The sequence below is a fragment of the Scyliorhinus canicula genome, chromosome 1 (assembly GCF_902713615.1).
Source record: "Scyliorhinus canicula chromosome 1, sScyCan1.1, whole genome shotgun sequence".
Lineage (NCBI taxonomy): Eukaryota > Metazoa > Chordata > Chondrichthyes > Carcharhiniformes > Scyliorhinidae > Scyliorhinus > Scyliorhinus canicula.
This window is the reverse complement of record NC_052146.1, coordinates 302,957,144-302,976,693: the sequence shown is the minus strand read 5'-3', so window position 1 is coordinate 302,976,693 and position 19,550 is coordinate 302,957,144. Positions and strand designations below refer to the sequence as shown.

General features: G+C 49.6%; 1 protein-coding gene across 6 annotated transcripts in view; it reads left to right on the top strand.

Moving 5' to 3' along the window:
* The window catches only part of hivep2a (HIVEP zinc finger 2a), a 224,562-nt gene that overhangs the window by 68,598 nt on the left and 136,414 nt on the right, over nucleotides 1-19,550 (top strand). The window contains exon 1 of one of the 6 annotated variants that reach the window (XM_038816712.1): nucleotides 275-639. The exons of 4 other annotated variants lie outside the window; for them this stretch is intronic. The gene's annotated coding sequence lies outside the window, so the exon portion shown is untranslated. Of the gene's footprint in view, nucleotides 1-274; nucleotides 640-19,550 lie in introns of those variants that run through there. One more of the 6 variants, XM_038816737.1, reaches the window with a different exon arrangement.

The following is a 19,550-nucleotide window of genomic DNA, read 5'->3' as shown; positions in this document are numbered from 1 at the left end:
ATACATTCTGTGAGCAGAATAAATACTTTTCTCCAGCCCTGAATGGCACAGTTTAGTTGTAGGGTACAGCAGTGGCAGCCAAATCTATGCAATTGCTGAACAATTTCAGTGTAAACATGTCGTTTCAAAACAAACCCGCTCAGATGACAGCCCTGGTTTCCCCGTCGGCGTGGATATTTTGTCATTCTGGTCAGGCAGTGCGGCTGTGAGTCAGGGGCTGGTCGCTTGTCGGTTTTGCCCTGGCGAGGGCCCTATAGCTATTTCTGCGTGTGGATGTGCATCATGACTGGGTATTTTCTCTGGTGGGAGCTTACATCAGTGGCGTCTAGGGGCACACACACACACACGCACACACACTCTCTCTCCACTCAGCCACTGCCTGCTGATTGACAGCAGCCCCGAGAGCTCACACTCGGTGACCTCAGAAATTGGACAGGAGGAATTTCCAGGATGCCTTTGAATGATTAAAGATTAAAGAGGTCGCTGTGCCTGGCTGTAAACAGAGATTGTCACATTATCTCTGCAGTCCTGCTACTCCTTGACTTTTATAATAAGGGGGGGGGGGGGGGGGGGTTAGGACTCAGGAAGTGCTTTCGTTTTACTGGGCTATACACGCCGGCTTGTCACGGAACCTGCAAGGTAAAGAAACGTATTTATTTTCGCTTTCTTTCACCCCGAATGTCTGAGTGGAGTGGAATTGAAGATGCACAGTTTTAACCGGGAGGCATGCGAGCGAATGCATTTCTTTCCCTCTCCCTCCCAAGTCAACTTTTGATGTTTGTTGTGATGTTTGATCAGCTGGGTGGAAGCAGAGTTCTGCGATTCCGGGTTTTTAGTACATTTCACCCGAGTGAATTTCGGCTGCTGTTGTATCGGGTGGGTGACAGCTCAGACGCTGCACAAATTGCAGCTTGGTTTTGCCTGCGATGTGCCGGGTTTCCTGCGATCTGGTTAGCTGCACTTCAGCAAGGGTTGGTGAAAATGTTTGTCGATATGTCTCCCCCCCCCCCCCCCCCCCCGCTCTCTCTCCCCCCCCCCCCCCCCCCCCCCTCTCTGCGAGGTGTTGAGATTCTGCTACAGTTACCGTTTGAGAACTTTCAGAGAGAGGGGCTGACAGAGCTGTCTGGAGCACATTTAACACGTTGCATCTCTTTCTCCTGGCATTCTCTCTCTCTCTCTCTCTCTTTCGCCTTGTGCTCTTCCCCAAACTCCCACCCTCTTCCTCCTGTCAATGTTCACCCAGCACTGATAGAGCAGAGATACCCATCTCTCACTGGGAAACCCAGCCAGTCTCCCAGCCTCTTCCCCCCCCCCCCCGGGTGCACCCTTCCTTTCCCTGCCCCGCACAGAACGTCTCACAGGATGGGTGATCATGGAATTGACAGTGCAGAAGGAGGACGTTGGGCCCATCGAGTCTGCACCAGCCCTTGGAAAGAGCACCCTACTTAAGCCCGCTCCCTCCGTCCTATCCCCCTAATCCAGTCACCCCACCTAACCTTTTTGGACACCTAAAGGGCAATTTAGCCTGGCCAATCCACCCCCCCCCCCCTCGCCGTACAGTGGTACTGAGGGGAGGGTACCCTGTTTCTCCAACACAAAATTAGCGTTTGTACCGTTTGGCCTTGTATATATTTTTTACTGTTTTAATAAAAAGATATTGCCAATCCACCTAACCTGCACATCTTTGGATTTGTGGGTGGGAACTGGAGCACCCGGAGGAAACCCACGCAGACACGGGGAGAACGCGCAGACTCCGCACAGACAGTGACCCAAGCCGGGAATCGAACCCGGGACCCTGGCGCTGTGAAGCAGCAGTGCTATAACCACTGTGCTACTGTGCCACCCCTGGTGTCAGCCAGTCTGTATCCAGCGTGTCCCGGGGTTGCGGGGGGGGGGGGGGGGGGGGTGTCAGTCTGTGTCCAGGATGTCCCCAGGGAGTCGGTCTGTGCCTAGTTAGGTCTTTGTGATGGGGAAGTTGCAGTTTCACTCCAGCCTGTCACTTCCCCACCTGATGCAGTCAGTCCTTTACAATTGTTCCTGGGTGATTAAAATGGAATTATCTAACCCTTTGAATTAAGCAATATTAACGACACAGAGAGATTAGTGCTGAAAATGTAATTATTGGGTATTTTGAATCACAATCTCTGGGAAGGAGTGATTGGTTCATTGCCAAACAGAGTTTTGATCACTGTCTTTGCCAGGGCACCTGTGATTTTTAAAAAATATTTCACTTCCTTTGCTTCTTTTATTCTCAAATTCCATTAGTAATCGGTGCAGCTTGTTTTTTTTTAAAGTGAGAGGCCGAGTGTTGCTGTCTGTGATGGGTCAGGCAGTGCTGCACATGCGTCTTCCAGTGTTTAGTGCTGTGTAGTCAAACTGTGTTCTTGACCCTGTGGGCTAACTTGCTGGATTGGGCAATTGAGGGGGTGAGAAGGGTGGCAGTGGCCAATGGCTGCGAATTATTACCATTCTTCCCCCCCTCCCACTTTCCCACGTGCCACCCTGTCGCTCTTAACCTCACCACAGATTGACACACACACACACACACACACAGGTCAAAGAGCATGCCTCAACAATAGTTAGCATTTTCATAGCAGCCTTAATGTAGCAAAACAGCCCAGTGCGCCTCTCCGGATCGTTATCAAATTAAATTTCACACCGATCGACCGGCGCAAAGAGATAATAGAACAGGGCTTAGTCAGAGAGGTAGGTTTTAAGGGATGTCTTGAAGGAGGGGAGAGAGTGGGGGGGGGGGGGGGGGGACATAGAGGTTTAGGGAGGGAATTCCAGAGTTTAGCTGTTAAGCGCTGTTAGCTGTTCAGCTCATGGCTACCAGTGCTCGACCAATCAGAACCAGGCTTTTGTGAGAGGCCAGAATTCGAGGGATGCCAAGATTGCGGGCACGGTAGCACAGTGGTTAGCACGGCGGCCTCGCCGCACCAGGGACCCGGGTTCAATTCCGGCCTTGGGTGACTGCCTGTGTGGAGTTTGCACTTTCTCTCCGTGTCTGCGTGGCTTTCCTCCGGGTGCTCCGGTTTCCTCCCACAGTCCAGAGGTGTGCAGGATGGGTGGATTGGCCAGGCTAAATTGCCCCTTAGTGTCCAAAGATGTTCAGGTTATAGGACGGAGGGAGTTGGCTTTGGTAGTGGTGCTCTTTCGGAGGGTTGGTGCAGAGTCGATGGGCCGAATGACCCCGCCGCCCCCCTTCTGTACTGGAGAAATTCTATGATTTTAGAGGGCTGTAAGACAGGAGGAAGCTACAGAGGTAGGGAGGGGTGGACGGGAAAGGCAGGTCGAGGAAGGAGCTGCCTTTGCATTTCAAAGTAAACTGTCTGCACGTACTGTGCACTCAGAGAGACTTCATTGAGAAAAATGGAGGCAAAGACCTGGGAGGGTCGGGGGAGTGTTGGTTTCATTGACTCACACAAAAAAGGGATGGTGAAAGATAAGATGACACCGCCTACAGGAATCGCTGTGAGAGTTTAATAAGATGGTGACAATATTCAGAGGTGTGTTGGAGAGCCATGCCCCCTTAATTGAGCAGAATCATCTTTTTGAAAGGCTGAAATTAAGCTCTTGTACCTTCATTAGCGTGTGTTTTGGAGTTGGTTGAAGATAGTACTTTTGACTGCACTATCATAGGTATTGTTGTTCAGGTGAGATGTTAAGGTAAGGCCCTCGTCTGTTCACTCAAGCACAATTTGCCGCTGCACTATTTCGAAGAAGGGCAGGGGAACTATCCTCAGTGTCTTGGCTAATATGTACCCCTCAACCAATATCATTACAGACAGATCATTTGGAAATTCATCACATTTCTGTTTGTTGGAGCTTGCTGTGCCCAAATTGTCCACCCTGTCCCCTGTATTACAACAGCGACGGCACTTTGGAAGTACTTCATTGGCTGTGAAGCGCCCTGGCATACCTTGAGTGTGAGAATGGTGCTATACAAATGCATGTCTTCATTTCTTTTGGACTTGTGCAGTGCATGCAGAGATGGTGAAATCTCTGCACCTGTCATAACTGGATTCTAACTACTGCCTTCTGTCACGATGAAGCTATTTTTGTGCAGTGTAAATTGCGAAGCTTGCCTATTATAATGAACCCTTACCTGTTTATAATGTAAACCCTGCCTTTTAAGTATGTGTCAGGCTGTGTGTGAATGGCAGACTGGTGATTGGCAGCGGTTGTTTTCGATCGGCGCACTGACTGGATTTGTTTAAATTGGTATTAAACAGAAGAGTTATTTAAGTTCATCAAAGAATAAATGGCGGGTCAGATCCACCAGTACATTAGTGCTATGGGCTGTGTTTAGGGCATTGCGTTCTCTCTCTGCCTTGCATTCCGGGTCGGCTAAGCATTGTGACCCATTGCCAAGGCTCAAACTGGGTGAGTATGCAGGATGGGAAAGGCTGTCTCTGAACTCGGATATGGATGGCGAGGCAGAATTGGTCTGCGAACCTCCATTTCACGGACATTTATTCGGTGCTCCCCGTGTTGTAACGTATTTATTAATTCATCGTGTTCTGCCTGCAGAAATGGATCCTCCTGTCACTTAAGTGACTCATCCTTGAATGGTGAACTTGCAATAACTGTTCACAAATCCTCAATCAATCGCATGTAGGAGCCTCGGAACAAGGGAACAAAATTAGACCATTTCTCTCCTCTCATCTATTCTGCCAGCCGATAAGATTATGGCTGATTTGTGACCGAATGCACATGTTCTCATGTAAGGGGTATGTGTGCTCTTGTGTGTGTGTGTGTGTGTGTGTGCGGATATGGATGTCAAGTTAAGGTAGGATTGAATCATTCCTCATGACTGAGTAAAGGTGAGGGAACTAAAATCAGATAAAGCAGTTGAGGAAGACAAGGAAAGTAGAAAAGAGCTCAAGCAGGGAGTTAGGAGGGCAAAAAGAGGTCATGAAATGTCCTTGACAGACAGGATTAAGGAGAATCCCAAGTCATGTTATACATATATTGGGAACAGGAGGGTAGCTAGAGAAAGAGTTGGTCCACTCAAGGACAAAGGAGGGAAACCAGAGGAAGTTGGTGAGGTCTTTAATAAGTATTTTGCATCAGTAATCACAAAGGAGAGGGACAGGTTGATTGGTGGTGTCTCAAAGGGATGTGTAAACACTTTACAACAGGTCGTTATTACGAGGGAGGAAGTGTTAGGTGTGTTAAAAGGCATTAAGGTAGATAAATCCCCAGGGCCAGATTGCATCTATCCCAGATTACTGAGGGAGACAAGAGATGAAATCGCTGGGCTCTGACAGAAATCTTTGTGTCCTCATTGGCCACAGGTGAAACCCCAGTGGAGTGGAGGATAGCCAATGTTGTACCGTTGTTTAAGAATGATGTGGAGATGTCGGCGTTGGACTGGGGTCAGCACAGTAAGATGTCTTACAACACCAGGCTAAAGACCAACAGGTTTGTTTCAAACACGAGCTTTTGGAGCACTGCTCCTTCCTCAGGTGTAATATACAGGTGAATATTCACCTGAGGAAGGAGCAGTGCTCTGAAAGCTCGTGTTTGAAACAAACCTGTTGGACTTTAACCTGGTGTTGCAAGACTTCTTACGTTGTTTAAGAAGGGTTACAAGGATAATCCGGGTAATTATAGACCAGTGAACTTGATGTCAGTGACAGTGAAATTGTTGGAAAAGATTCTCAGAGAAAGGATCGATGCACATTTGGAAGGGAATGATCTTATTAGCGACAGGCAGCATGGTTTTGTCCAAGGGAGGTCATGTCTCACTAATTTGATTGAATTTTTTGAGGAGGTGATAAAAATGATTGACGAGGGAAAGGCTGTGGATGTTGTCTACATGGACTTCAGTAAAGCATTTGATAAGGTCCCTCATGGCAGGCTAGTGAAAAAGATTAGATCATGTAGGGTCAGGGGTGAACTAGCTGAATGGATCCAGAACTGGCTTGGCCAGAGAAGACAGAGGGTAGCAGTGGAAGGGTGTTTTTCTGAATGGTGGTCTGTAACTAGTGATGTTCTGCAGGGATCAGTACTGGGACCTCTGGGGCGGGATTCTCTCCCTACCCGGTGGGGCGGGCGGTCCCGGCTCCGAAGAGTGGAGTGAGCCATTCTGGCAGCGGGCTGCCTGGAAGGTGCGGAATCCTCCACACCTTCAGGGGCTAGGCCGGCGCCAGCGGGTTGATGCTGCGCCAGCCAGCGTCAAAGGCTTGGCACCGCGCCAACCGAAGGGCCTCCGCCAGTCGGCGCGAGTTGGCACATGCGCGGGAGCACCAGCGTGTGCTGACATCATCCCAGCGCATGCGCAGGGGGATTCGTCTCCGCACCGGCCATGGCGGAGGTCCGCAGCAGCCAGTGAGGAGGGAAAGAATGCCCCCACGGCCCTGGGGCCAGATCCCCCCCCCCCCCCCGCGTCCATCTGAGGACCCTGGAGGCCGCCCTCAGAGCCAGGTCAAGCTGGTAAGTACCTGGTCTAATGTATGCCGGTGCGGGCCGGAGAATCAGCGATTGAGCGGCCGCCGACTGGCGCGGCGCGATTCCTGCCCCCGCCAAAACCCCGGCGCCGGAGAATTCGGCAGCCGGCGGGGGCAGGGATCACGCCGCACCCCGGCGATTCTCCGGCCCGGCGGGGGGGTCGGAGAATCCCCCCCCTGTTGTTTGTGATATATATAAATGACTTGCAAGAAAACGTAGCGGACCTGATCAGCAAGTTTGCGGATGATACTAAGACTGCAGGAGTTGCGGATAGTGATGAAGATTGTCAGAGAATACAGCAGGGTATAGATAGGCTGCAAAATTGGGCAGAGATATGGCAGATGGAATTTAACCCGGACAAATGCGAGGAGATGCATTTTGGTAGATCCAATTCAGTTGGGAACTATAAAATAAATGGCAAAACCATCAGGAACATAGAGACACAGAGAGATCTGGGCGTGCAGGTCCACAGATCCTTAAAAGTGGCAGCACAGGTGGAAATGGTGTTAAAGAAAGCATATGGCATGCTTGCCTTCGCAGGACGGGGTTTCGAGTAGAAAAGCTCAAAAATTATGTTACAATTATATAGAATGTTGGTTAGGCCACATTTGGAATACTTTGTCCAATTCTAGTCACTGCACTACCAGAAGGACGTGGAGGCTTTAGCGAGAATACAGAAAAGGTTTACCAGGATGTTGCCTGGTATGGAGGGTATTAGCTATGAGGAGAGATTGAATAAACTGGGATTGTTCTCCCGAGAGAGACGGAGGCTGAGGGGCGACCTGATAGGAGTTTATAAAATGATTAGGGGTATCGATAGGGTGAACAGTTGGAGGCTTTTTCCCAGGGTGGAAATGACAATTTCAAGGGGGCACAAGTTCAAGGTGAGGGGAGAAAGGTTCAGTGGAGATGTGCGGGGGGGAGTTTTTTACACAGAGGGGGGTGGAAGCCTGGAACGCACTGCCAAGTGAGGTGGTTGAGGCAGATACATTGGCGACCTTTTAGACTTATCTGGATAGGTACATGAACAGATGGGGTACAGAGGGATACAGGTGGTTGGTCTAGATCGGTGCAGGCTTGGAGGGCCTGTTCCTGTGCTGCATTGTTCTTTGTTCTCTTTGTTGACTTACCAGGGGCCACTGTGACACCCAAAGACTTTTCCCCAAGCACAAACCTGTGCCTCCAGAGGAAGGAGAGAAACAAATCAAAGTGACACCAATGATCCCTCACTTCCTGGAGCATGTTGTTGTGGAAAAACCTCCCAAACCACGACGCAATTACCACGGCGTGCAGTGACGTGCGGGTAAAACTGTCTGCCATACGTCAGGCAGGATCAGTGTTCCTGCCCCATACACCCCAACTCCTCCAAGGAAGTGAGGAAGATACTTGTTCAGTCTGGTTAAAGACTGGAATCCCCACTGGTTGAGCTTCCTGAACAAGCGCACCAACACATGATGGGACAAGTAGAGACTCATCCTTACTCCTAGGGAGTGACTGAAGGCATTATTCCCTGCTCTGAACTATTCCCTCAATACAGTATATTTTGAACCTTTGTTTACAGAGATGAGCAAGCTGAGAGCAGAATGGGTCCAAAGTGTTGCACATTCTTTGCCAAGCTGATTATTGCAATACACCAAATGCAGGGGGGTTGAACTTGGCTCCAAACCTCTATTTTTGGAATTTTAGCTAATGTTCTGTGTCAGCACCCTTCTTTTGTGCCAGTCTTGGTGAAAGAGAAGTGATTTTGATTTGTGTGAGTGGTTCTATCTTGGATTCACTGATGAATTTGCTGCATTACATAGTCATAGAATTTACAGCGCAGAAGGAGGCCATTCGGCCCATCGAGTCTGCACTGGCTCTTGGAAAGAGCACCCTCCCCAAGGCCATACCTCCACCCTATCCCCATAACCCAGTAACCCCAGCCAACACTAAGGGCAATTTAGCATTACCAGTCCACCTAACCTGCACATCTTTGGACTGTGGGAGGAAACCGGAGCACCCGGAGGAAACCCACGCACACACGGGGAGAACATGGAGACTCCACACAGACAGTGACCCAAGCCGGGAATCAAACCTGGAACCCTGGAGCCGTGAAGCAATTGTGCTTACCACTATGCTCCCGTGCTGCCCAGCAGCACGGGAGCATAGTAGTTAGCACAATTGCTTTGCATTACCTTGAGAAGCACCTTGGCAATCCTGAGGGCGGCATGGTAGCACAGCGGTTAGCACTGTTGCTTCACAGCACCAGAGTCCCAGGTTCGATTCCCGGCTTGGATCACTGTCTATGCGGAATCTGCACGTTCTCTGCGTGGGTTTCCTCCGGGTGCTCCAGTTCCCTCCCGCAAGTCCCGAGAAGACGTGTTGTTAGGTAATTTGAACATTCTGAATTCTCCCTCAGTGTACCTGAACAGGCGCCGGAATGTGGCGACTAGGGGATTTTGACAGTAACTTCATTGCAGAGCACCCGGAGGAAACCCACGCAGACACAGGGAGAACGTGCAGACTCCGCTCAGATAGTGACCCAAGTCAGGAATCAAACCTGGCTCCCTGGCGTTGTGAAGCAGCAGTGCTAACCACTGTGTTACCGTGCTGGTAATTCAGCCTCGGATATATTCGATGACCTGGCCTCCACTGTTCACCATTGCAGCAAATTCTAAACATGAAGAACCCTGCGAGAGAAGAAATTCCTCCTCACCTCCACCTTAAATGGGACACACCTTTAAATTTCTTCCAATTCGAGATTCCCCCACAAGTGGTAACACTCTCTTGGCACCTACCCTGTCTCGCCCCCTGAGAATCTATACTTTCCAGTGAATTTAAGCTCATCTTTTCTTCATAAAAAACCCTTCATCCCTGGAGTAAGCGCAGCAAGCCCTGCTCTGAACTGCTTCCGATAAACACAGTCTGAGGTGACACCCCACTGCAATACTCAGGGGTGCTGCGTTGTTGGATGTGCATCAGTTGATATGTTAAGCAAAGGCCTTGTCTATCTCTCAGGTGGATCTCACAGCAGTTATCTGTCGACAAGTACAAGAGTTCTCCCTGTGTCCTGGCCAATATTTATTCCTCAATCAGCGTCACTAAAAGCAGACTGCCTGGTGGTTATCATGTTGCTGTTTGTGGGATCTTACTGTGCACAAATTGACTGCCATGGGCGGGATTCTCTGATTCCCCGCCGGGTCGGAGAATCGCCGGGGGGGGGTGGCGTGAATCCCGCCCCCGCCAGCCACCGAGTTCTCCGGCACCAGAGAATCGCCGGGGGCGGGGATCGCGCCGCGCTGGTCGGCGGGCCCCCCCCCTGGCGATTCTCCGGGTCGCGATGGGCCGAAGTCCCACTGCTGCAATGCCGGTCACACCGGCTTGAACCAAACCACCTCCTTACCGGCAGGACTGGCGGTGCGGGTGGGCTCTGGGGTCCTGGGGGGGGGGGGGGCGATCTGGCCCTGGGGGCTGCCCCCACGGTGGCCTGGCCTGTGATCGGGGCCCACCGATCGGCGGGCGGGCCTGTGCCGTGGGAGCACTCTTTTCCCTCCGCGTCGGCCATCGCCGACCATGGCCATGACCCCCCCCCTGCGCATGCGCCTGCCGGCGAAACGGAGAATCCCACCGACGGAGAATCCAGCCCGTTCAAGTCTTGAATCTGCATGGTTCAACCCCTTGGTAGCCATTCCGGTCAGCACAATGTGCTTTGCAAATCAGAAACGAAACCCCCTTTTTTTCTGGTGTACTTGATCACATGAGGGGGTTAATGATGGGTTCCCCAACTTGCAATGATCTGTTTACGGAATGCATGGTAATGGCACACGAGGCCAGGGTGAATCAGATCATTTGTAAGAGGAAGCATATAATTGGCAAATATCAAAAGCGCAAAGTCTAAACATGGACTTAATGAGAAAGTTGACAATGGGTTAATCTGTCTTGGCCGAGTGGGATTTTAACTTTGCCAAGGCCTTGGAGAGAGATTTGCTGGAATTATGGGCAAAGCAGATTAAGGAGTTTGATGGAATTTGAGAGAGTAAGTAAGGAGAACTGTTTACACTGGCAAAGAAGATGGGTAACCGGAGGATACTGATTTAATATTACTGATAAAAGAGTCAGAGGGAAGATGAGACTTCCTTTTTTGTGTGTGGTAAACGGTTGTGATCAGGAATGCAATGCCTGAAAGGGTGGTGGAAACAGATTAAATATTTCAATAGGAAATTGGATATGTATTTGGAATGGAAAAAGAAATGCAAGGGGAAGTGGGAAGCAGTTTCAGAGATGGACTGAATGGCCTCCTTCTGTTTTGTAAGATTCAGTCACCGCAGTGAACATCTCCAACCGGCTTTTTGTTCCTTCTGCAGCTCAGCATTATCGTTACAGGAAATGGGATTTATCTGTAGCACCGCATTGACAGACGATGATTACAATCAGGGTCACTAAGCATCCAGGATTGCCCTGGAGTTTCCAGGAATTAAAGATTAATCTCAAAAGAACAATACAGCACAGGAACAGGCCCTTCGGCCCTCCAAGCCTGGTCTCTGCTGCTGACAAACTGGGGCAAAAAGTCATAGGGGCATTGAAAAGATATTGCCACAGTGCCATAGCGTCAATGTGGCACTGAAGGAGGCCATTTGCCTCATTGAGCTAACTCTGTGAGACTAATTCGGTCCGTCCCGTTGCTGTTCTTTGATCACTTATTATTCATTATTTATAAAACATGTTCGAAAAAAATGCTGTGTGTCGGTTGAATGTAATCCAGTCTGATAGCCAAGATTGAGTCACTTAATAATTGGTGAGTCACTTAATAATTAGGCAGTGCACTACAACAGTGTACCTATTGGGTGATCAACGTGAGGTAGTGGAGTAATGGGTATTGTCGATGAGGGGGTCATGTGATGAAGGGGGCCAAGTTCTGTCATAAAGCCCACGGTGATTGGAGGAGAGAGGTCATGTGGTGAAGTGCATGGTGTTGGAGGAGAGAGGTCATGTGATGAACTCTCCTGCAATGTGTGAAGCGAGTACAAGCAAATTGTAGACGAGCCAAGTCTTGTGGGTATAGTGGGTAATGCTCGACTTCTGCGGCCGAAGTTCTGGGTTCGAGTTCCACTGCAGGACTTGAAAGGTGTGTAGGTAATGTGGCCAAACAGGTCAATTATCAATCCACAATTCCTCCCAACACAATTGTAGGCAGTAGGAGAGTCAGCCGGGCTAGATATAGAGTGCCCCCCACCCAGGTTATAGCCCCTGATGGTAGACTGACGACCAGTTTCAGGAGACACTCGCTCCAGAAACAGACGCAAGGGCGTGCTTCATCTGCCTTGTGTCACAAGACACGGGAAGCCTCCGAAGTCTAAACCCTAGATAATGCAGTGCCTCAGCGGATGAAGGGTTTTTTTTATTGTGCAGTGATAGTGTGTCTGTGCTATCGAGCACTTGGCAATATGTATTAGTGCTATTTTTAGAAGTTTGAGTTGAGCGTCATGTTTTGAGTTCAAAGTTCACATGGGCTGAATGGAAGGTGTAGCAGAACTCAGTGAGCACGTGCGGGCTGACGAGCCCTGTTTTTGGACTGGCATGGTGATGCTGCTGTAAGGCAGGGTGTTTTTGTGTTCCATTTCCTCATCAAGCTGACATCACTTGCGGAATGAAAATAGATAAATATGGAAATTTCCTTTAGTGCCTGAACAGATGCTGCCTTTCCAGCCCACCACCGAGGATGCTCTGCACAAAATCCTGACCCTTCCACATTTAAATTTCAGATTGCCACGCGTGGCAACATTTTTTTTTTCATTCCCTTATCACATGTGGTGTAATCAGATTACATAATTCATGTTTAACACTGGCAGCTGTTCGGATTGAAATAAGCCATCCTCCAGCTCCTTGCTTTTAACTGGTACAAACTCTCCCGGCCACAGCACCCTGGACCCCATCAACTTCAACAATCGATAGACCGAATGGCCTCCTTCTGCACTGTAGATTCCATGATGATCTGGGATGACCGTCGCCTGATTGCCATTGGCTAACTCGGCGCAGATCAAAGGTTTAACCAGGAGTCGCCCAGGTCTCTGTGACTTGGCCGCTTGTCTTTGGAAATCCCCACCATGCCTTTGGAGAGCAATGGCTGGCATCCCTGACCCGATCGGGGCTCTCTCTGTCCCTCTTTCCCCATCTCTCTCGTGGCTTGGCATCATCAAACTGGCCAACTTTTACACGCTGACCTTAAAAAACTTCTGTTCAGATTTTAATGTCAATAATTGTTCTTTCCACAGTATATGCCACTTCAAATGTCAGTGCTGGAAACTGTTAGCAGCATGTGGAATAGATTTGTTTTTCAGCAAGTGCAGAACTCAACAAATTCCATGGTCTAGAAGCACTCTTGTGGTAGGAATAATGCTTATCCCCGTTTTGGTTAATTACTCAACAGTTATTCCATCTGGTGGTTTGACAGCATTATTGAGCACATCAGTGCACCGAATGAAGCTGGAACCTGGGGGGGGGGGGGGGGGTTGATTTCTGCCTTTTGAATCCCTTAACCAGCGGCCCTAATACTGCGATTGTCTGATCATTGGCCTAGCGCTGCGGTGGGATCTTCCTGTGCGCAAATTGGCGGCCAAGCCCCCGACATCGCAACAGTGGCTACAGAAGCACTTCATTGGCTGTCAAGCATTCTGGGCTGTCCTGTGGGTGTGACGGTTGGCAGAGAAATGTCACCTTTTATTTCCTGTGGGGCTTGCCAGTAAGAGGCACCCGGTACATTTTGAACGCGTGATTGGTTGTCCACTTTAGCCAAGTGTGTAATTTGTGGGAGAAAGTGAATGAGACTGGGTGCATCTGATTGGCTGACCAGTCACTTCTCCCAGGAACGCCGATTATATCTTGCAAATCTGGAGCCGTTGGTGCTTTATTTAAAAGCAAAAAAGGCTTCCTGTGTTTGTCTGTCTGCTGGCTCACCCCGCATCTCCCTCCAACGCCATTGACTTGCTTACAGTAGGAAGGTCGTTTGGTGCTGCTGACCTGAGGTGACCAGTGAGTGTCGGGAAGTTGTTGCTAACCCAGTAATACATTAACTTGAAGAACAGGAGGAAGTCATTAGACCCCCTTGAATCTGTTTCACCATTCAAGTTAGATCATGGCTGAATTTCACTCCACGCCCCCCCCCCCCCAACCCCCCCTCCCCACCCCCCCCCACCCCCCCACCCCCCGCCGCTTTAGCTCAATATCCCTTTGTACCCTTACACAACATAAATCTTTCCCCATGGCAACACCGTGGCCAATCAGAGTCTACTTGCCAACCAATCAGGACCCTTTTTTCCTGCAATATAAATTATTGTCGGTCTCTGAAATTTGGTATTCCTGTATTTGCCCTGATGCGTGCAAAATGAAAAACTTCAGCAACCTGTCTCTTCAGCGATATTCAAGTTCTGTAATACCACGCCACCTCAGTGTTGAAAGCTCCAACTAACCCCCACCATCCACAGCCTTGTGGGCGAGAGAGTTCCAGATTCCCCCTCTGTTTGTCTGTTACCGTGCTCCTTGATTTCACTTTGGAAGATACCAGCGCTAATTCTGAAGCCATGCTCCCTCGTTCTTGATTTACACAGCAGAGGAAGTAGGTTCTCCATTTTGACAAAACCAAATCACTCCTCAATCTTCCATACTCAAGGAGATCTGAGCTCTGTTTATGCGACCTGACCTCATAAATGGGTGAGCCTGTGTTGGAGTGGTTTTGTCACAGGGCTGGTAATCTAGGTAATCCTCCAGGGTCCTAGGTTCGAATCCCACCATGGCAGATGGTGAAATTTGAATTCAATAAAAATCTGGGATTAAAAAGCCGAATGACGACCATGAAGCCAGTGTTGATTGTCATCGAAATCCTTTTGGCTCACTAAATGCCCTTTAGGGAAGGAAATCTGCTGCCCTTATCTGGTCTGGCCTACATGTGACTCCAGACCCACAGCAACGTGGTTGACTCTTAAATGCCGTCTGGAGTGGCCTCGCAAGTGGCCTCAATGAGGGATGAGCAATAATGCTGGCCCAGAATCTCTTGATTCTATGAAAGGCACTTTACACCCCATTGGACTGCTGGAGCTGTGACATCACCTGATATCCCCAGACACTGAATGGTGAACGAGGGTGGGAACCTTTGGCAATCTCGCTCACCCTCCTCTCACCCCTGTCACCCATCTCCATATGATGAAGTGGACTCGAGTCGTTGGCCAACCCGACATGGGCGGAATTTTGCCAATCTTTTGGCGATAGACTGGCAGGAATGCATGGGTGGCGGGGTGGTTGTTCCTGACATTTCCCCACCACTGTGCAGAAAACTTGGCAAACCAGCCACTTGAATGTCCGATTAACAGCCACTTCCTGCCACTGTGTCGCGGGGACATGCTGCTCTTTGAGAAGACCGACCATTGTCAGCTGCAGCTTCCCAGTGGGCCTCTGGTTGCAGGGAGTGGGGGTGGGGTCCCTCAATGAGGGATCCTGGCGGCAATGGCCGACTCCGTGGCAGTGCCCCTTCTCCACCTTCTCGATTGCCAGCGCCCATTCGCCTGGGCCCCCTGGCACCCACATATCCCTCTTCTAGGCACACAGCCGCTGAGAAGCCCTCATCCTCCACGAGCAGCCTCAGCAATGGCCGCAGTTATAACTGTGGTGCAGCGCCGGCTGCTGGGTTGCCTCTGAACACACCAGTAGCTTCTGGGGCCCACCACCAGCCTTAATTAGACTGCGGCATCGGTGATGGCCAATTAATTGCCCGCCACCAGCAAAATGCCTCCTCTGCTCCTGCCGCCAGCCATGAGGTCCGGTGGTGTGACTTTAACCATCCCAGGAACATTCATCCCATGGACTTTGGACCGAACTTGAGATCTTTGTAAATCTGACATGTTGCCCTATTTATCAGATAAATGTACGAGGCCATTATGAAAGGCGGTCTCTTTCCTTCCTAATGGATTTAACAGCCAGGAAAAGGGGCATTGTAACTAAGGCGGTGATGGGGAGACATTTTCAGCGACTCGGTTAGTCTGGGACGATTGAAGCAAGAGGTGAGGAGGTTGTCAACAGCCTTTGGGTCATGTGATGCGATGATGCGTTAGGAAAGCGTCTGTCCACCATCCACTCAGTCTTCGCTGATGATATCTCGGTGGGATATTCACCCCCTCAGCACCCCCCCCCCCCCCCCCCCCCCCCACCCCATAACCAACACCGCCAGGCTAAGCTCGAGTCAAACTGGTCTCCGAGAGGGAAGATAGTGCAAGTTTTCACGTGGGTATTTCTGCCAGCTGGCCCCACACAACAAGATTGGCAGAATCTGTGGAAATGTTGGGATTGCACCTCGACCTTTCTGTCTGTCCTCCTGGGCTGCATGTTCTGGATCGTAGCTAAGAGGGAGACCAAAGGGGGAAAGAATACATCGATACTTTATTTACAACTCCCATATTATCAAGTCCAGAACGGGTCCAACATGAAGTGAATTCTCTGGGTCCTCTCCTCTTGTTGCCTCAGTTTTAAGGTGAGGATAATGTATAGACTATTACCACGTAGCCAATTCTAACCTCAACATTGTTTATAAAATTGAGGCCATTGTAACTGTTGAATGTGCGATTCATTTCAGTGGTTGAAATGTTCACGTGTCAAAAAAAAAATCATTTCTCAGTTGAGCTTTCTGACATCTGTTTCGATGAAGACGATTACAAATTCTCCTGCGAAGCAGCAGGTTGTGAGTTCAAGTCCCACTCCAGGGCTTAGGCGTACAACAAAAATAAAAACAAGGCTGATCCTCTCAGTGCAGCACTGAGGGGAGTGCTGCGTCGTGCTGTCGGGTGAGATGCCAAGCCAAGGCCCTGGCTGCCCTCGCGGAAGAGCGTAAACATCCCACAACACCATTTTGAAGAAGGGCAGGGGAGTTATCCCTGGTTGTCCTGGGCAATATTTATCCCTGAATCGACACCGCAATAAAAAACAGAGGGCGGGATTCTCCTCAGCCTGGGGCCAGGTCGGAGAACCGCCGTGACCGGCGTGAATCGCGCCACGCTGCCCCGACGCCGGCACGCGATTGTCCACAGAGCGGAGAATCGGCGCCAGAATCGGAGAATCGGTGGTCTGTGGGGGGGGGGGGGGGGGGGGGGGGGTCGACCCTGGGGGAGGGGGGAGGCCTCCGATGTGGCCTGGCCCACGATCGGGGCCCTCCTTTCCTACATCCTGGCCCCTGTAGTCCTGCGCCATGTCGCTTCGGGGCCGGCGCGTTGAAGGAAGCCACTGCGCATGCGCGGATCCCGCGGCGCCCAGTTCACGTCGGGATCAGCAGCTGGAGTGGCGTGAACCGCTCCAGTGCCGTGCTGACCCCCTGTGGGGGCCAGAATTAGTCTTCGGGTCGGCCCGTTCATGTCATCGTAAAATGCGACGGCGTTTACGCCGCCATGGACACTCTGCCGCGGGATTAGCGAATCCCGCCCAGATTTATCTGGTCATTATCACATTGCTGTTTGTGGGATCTTGCTCTGCACGTGATATTTACAGTAAATTTGCTTCAGAAGTGCTTCATTAGCAGAAAGACAGGATAGTACAGGATAAAATTGTTTCCCTTGGTGGAGAATTCTAGAACCAGGGGGCACAGATTCAAATTAAGAGGCAGAAAGTGTAGAGGGGACATGGGGAAAAACCTTTTTACGCAGAGGGTGGTGAGTGTCTGAAATTCGCTGCCCGAGTCGGTGGTGGAGGCAGAGACCCTAAACTCTTTTTAAGAAGTTCCTCGACCTGCTCCTTAAGTGCTGTAAACTACAGTGCTATGGGCCGGGTTCAGGAAGGTGGGATCAGAAAGGGCACCTGGGTGTTCTCGGGCTGGCATGGACAAGATGGGCCGAACGGCCTCTGTCTGTGCTGTAACTTTTCTGTGATTCTACGAAAGGCACTTGGAAATTTTTTGGAGCTGTGAAAGGCACGACATAAATTCACTTTAAAAAAAAAAATAACTTCATCCAATCTGAATGATCAATTGAACGTAAGTGCTTGATTCAGGGGTACAGTCGTGCAGTGACGGTGGCTTTTGATTAACATTGCAGAGGTCTGGGCTGATAATCCAGCGAGTTCAGATAGCCCCAGGGGAAGTTTGAGAATTTGAATTCAGTTTTAGAAGGAAATCTGAAAATAAACAGCGGAGATTGGTGAAAGTGAGCATGAAGCTGATGTGTTGTTGTAAAGACCCAATTGGCTCACTATAAAGTCCTTTAGAGAAGGAAGCCTGATGTTCTTGCCCAATCTCAGCCTATATATGACTCAGATATGCATAATGCTTTTAAAATAAATATACTTTAAAAAAAGACCCTCTTCTTTTTAAAACTTTCCATAATTTGTAGGCAAGAGTCTTTCTCTTTCTTTCTATGCCTTTCCGCTTTTCACATATTCTGTATCAATCTGACAGTAGTGCACGCAAAGGTCATTATGTTCGATATCTATCAAAATAAACCCACCTTGTGTGCCAGTAGTGAGTATTTTCAGATGGCAGTTGTTCTTAGTGCCTATTGCTTGCTTCAGTAACTCTGGTTCAGAACGTTCCTGAGCTCCAGTTTAGTCATTCGACACACTCCCCCCATGTCCTGTGTGCACAGCGTGCTGAAATTAAAACTCAGCACATTGTCTGTTATTCATTCTCTCATTACTAAGAGCCTCAAGACTGTGGCCCTCCTGATCAGCTCATTCAAGCCTTCCTTCCTTTTATGGAGTTTTCCAACCCACACAATGGCCCCGTGGCTGACTAATACATCTCGATAAACCGGTGGCAGGTGGAAATGAGCAACCCATGCCTTAAATTTCCCTGATTTTGGCTAGACTTTGGAGTGCAGACCTCGACAAGAATGTTCGGCATGCTCGCAGGCAAGGGAAGTAAAGAAGGGCCTTGCGTTTATATATCACCTTTCATGATTTCTTAGGCTTGGAGGCTTTTCCACATCTCGTGACGTGCGAGGCAGACAAATCAAGTGCTTGGGTGGGATTCTCCAGACTCCCAGCCGTGCCAGCGGGGAATTGCAGGCAATAACGTGCAGTTAAGGTCACAATCAGATCTGCCGTGATTTTATTGAATGCCAAAGTAGGTTTGAGGGGCCGAATGGCCTATATCTTATCTTTCGATTCTTGCTGCAGTTCATGGGCAATAAGGAAGGGGCAATAAATGCTGACCTTGCAACCAATGCCCTCAACCCGAGAATGAATAAAGAAAAGCGACCAAATCTTTCAAGTGTCGGTTGAAGGATAATAACAATCTTTATTGTCACAAGTAGGCTCACATTAACACTGCAATGAAGTTACTGTGAAAAGCCCCGAATCGCCACATTCCGGCGCCTGTTCAGGTACACATAGGGAGAATTCAGAATGTCTAAATTACCTAACAGTACATGTTTCAGGACTTGTGGGAGGAAACCGGAGCAGCCGGAGGAAACCCACGCAGACATGGGGAGAATGTGCAGACTGCGCACAGACAGTGACCCAAGCTGGGAATCGAATCTTGGACCCTGGCGCTGTGAAGCAACAGTGCTAACCATTGTGTTATCGTGCCACCCATAGGTAAAGATTGGCCAGCACAGCAGCAATGATTTTATTTAAATAGTGGCTTGACGTCTTTCACCTAGGAGGGCAGGCAAAGCCTCAGTTTCTCCCCTGAACGACAGTACCTCTGTCCGGGCAGCACTCCCTCAGGATTGGCATCGTAGGAATGATGGCCTGCGTTAAGGAGGAAACCTCATGAATTGGCAACAGTTTTGTTATATCGGTTAACATTTTTAACTAATGTGATCAGAATGCACATTGGAAATGGGTGGTTTCCAAAAAAAGAAGATGAAAACACCTGTTATGATAGAATTGAAGAAAGTCCCCTTGTGGTTGAGAGGGATAAACACTGGGGCAATGTAAGTGTGTACTGTATAACTAATAATACCAGAGCCCAAAGGGAAGGTTCGGGCTGGACATTTTCCTTCATGAGCCATCTGAATCAAATTATTACTTTTTTAAAATTGGAATCCACAAATCGGTTAACAATCTCCGCTATCTTATCTTGCAACACCTCTGCTCCACATTCTTTAGACTTTCAAGAGCAACTGTTTGACCTACTTGTAGGC